This window comes from Cebus imitator, unplaced genomic scaffold (assembly GCF_001604975.1).
Source record: "Cebus imitator isolate Cc_AM_T3 unplaced genomic scaffold, Cebus_imitator-1.0 Scaffold30, whole genome shotgun sequence".
Classification (NCBI taxonomy): domain Eukaryota; kingdom Metazoa; phylum Chordata; class Mammalia; order Primates; family Cebidae; genus Cebus; species Cebus imitator.
In genome coordinates this window covers 7,936,902-7,938,864 of record NW_016107345.1, presented here as the reverse complement: position 1 = coordinate 7,938,864, position 1,963 = coordinate 7,936,902, and the positions used below count along the sequence as shown (strand labels likewise).

Sequence of the window (1,963 nt, the reverse complement as noted above, 5' to 3'; positions counted from 1 at the left end):
ACAACTCAGGCTGGAGTAAAAATGGATAAAATATTTGAATATAAAATGTTAAAATCACTCATATTTCTAAAATTTGCAAAATTAAGTAATTGTCTCAATTTCAGTTATTTTCTGCCTAGTGAAAATACGTATAATTTCTATGAGTTTTCTATTGGATTTTTCTTCCTATGTCTCTGTTTTCAACCTGAAAAGACACTATTTGACAAAATGGTTAAAAATCTACATAATAAGTATGTTCATTAAATAAATGTTTAAGGAAAAAGTGTAATATGATTTTGTGGAGGGGAGGAAATTCAGTTTATTTAATGCGTTTCTTAGTAATGGAATCGTGGGGAAGAACAAAGTGGGCTCTGGGACTCACATTGCTTTGGGGGAGGCTCAGGCTTCCCAGAATCCCCTGTCCCTCCCTGCTTTGGGCTTAGGGGTGGGGCTGGGGAGTGAGAGGGACCAGGTGGGCATGATTGATTAAGACTAATAAGCAGACAGAAGGCACTGGTGGGTCATATCTCGGGCCAGGGAGAGGGAAGGCGTGGGCCAGGCCCCAGGTAACACCAGGGGCTCCTCGGCATCCAGGCTTGGCTTCTAGTCCTTCCCCTTCCCTTTCTTGGCCATGGCCTTGGCTTTGGTCTTGGGGGTGCAGGGTTTGGTCACGTGGATGGTCTCCTGGCACTGGGCATTGTAGTGCACCTTCTTCAGGGTGCCCTGGCGGACTTTGGTGCCGGTGCCCCCATCACAAGCACCCCAGTTCTCAAAATTGCACTCGCAGTCGGCTCCAAACTCCTTCCCAGTCTCAGGAGATCCTGCACCGGATGCGCTGGGTCTGGGCCCCGCAGCTGCCCTCGCGGAAACCCACACCGCAATCCATGCTGCGGGGGGTGCAGGGCCCCCAGGCTCACTCCTCCGCGCGCTGGCTCCCCGGGCCGCCCTTCTTCACCTTGTCTTTGTTTCTGGCCACCGCAGAGGTGAGCGCCAACACGGCAAGGCTGGAGAGAAGGGGGCCTCGGTGCTGCATCTCGCTCGCTGCCTGCGCTGCTTCGTCCCCTCCCGCAACAGACCCCGTAATATGATTTTTATAAGGAAAAAATGCCTACTATTTCACATTCAGTGAGAAATTAAATAGGATTTTAGATAAAAATTATATTGTTAAGATTTTTATAAAGATGTTTTGTTTTCCCACCAAAAAATCTTTTGGGAGTTTTATTCGTTTATTGTGTGATGGTGGAATTTGATGTAATGTAGGGTTTCTTAACTGTGGGATTATTAAAACTTTTGCCTATATAATTGTTTCTTGTCTTAGAATCTACGCTTTTTTGTGTCAAAAAAAAATAACTTAAAATCTTAGTAGAAAAAAAATAGATGGAAAAGCTATTGCCTAATTATAGTGAATTCTTATAGTTTTATGTTATCTTGGCATCAGCTTTCACTTAAGTTGGACTTTCTCATAACCGAAGCAGGGCTCAGTCACCCTTGACACAGTTTTCAATTTTGTACCTCCTCCCAGTTTCTCACTGTGTCCCATGCAGGTATCTACTTTATACAACTTCTTGGTGACCACCTCCCTTTGAAACAACTGCATGCAGCCTACATGACTGGCCCCGCTGATTCCTATACCAAGCATGGACTATGCAGATATACCACAGGAACCACTTATCAGTCATGGCAGAACCTCCTGAAACTTGTACCTGCTTGTTTCAAACCCAACAATTAAAACTCCTTGTGGAAAACCTGTTTGGATGATGCCATGGATCCAATAAAGGTGTAGGCCCACAGGTTTCTGTCTCACAACACACTCCATAATCTCTCTCTTTCTCTCTCTGTCACTCGCACGTGTGTGTATGTGTGTGTGTGTGTGTGTGTGTGTGTCTTCCAAGTGTGCTGTGTACCCCCAGGGCCTGTAAGTAATGAAATCTTTATTTCCATCTTGTGTCTCTCCTAATCATTGAAGGGGCACTCTCCACTGTAA

The 1,963-nt window shown here is 45.2% G+C and overlaps 1 pseudogene; it reads right to left on the bottom strand.

The window, feature by feature from the left end:
* Nucleotides 1-472: 472 nt before the first annotated feature.
* LOC108300772 lies at nucleotides 473-1,012 on the bottom strand (annotated as a pseudogene).
* Between the last annotated feature and the right edge of the window lie 951 nt (nucleotides 1,013-1,963).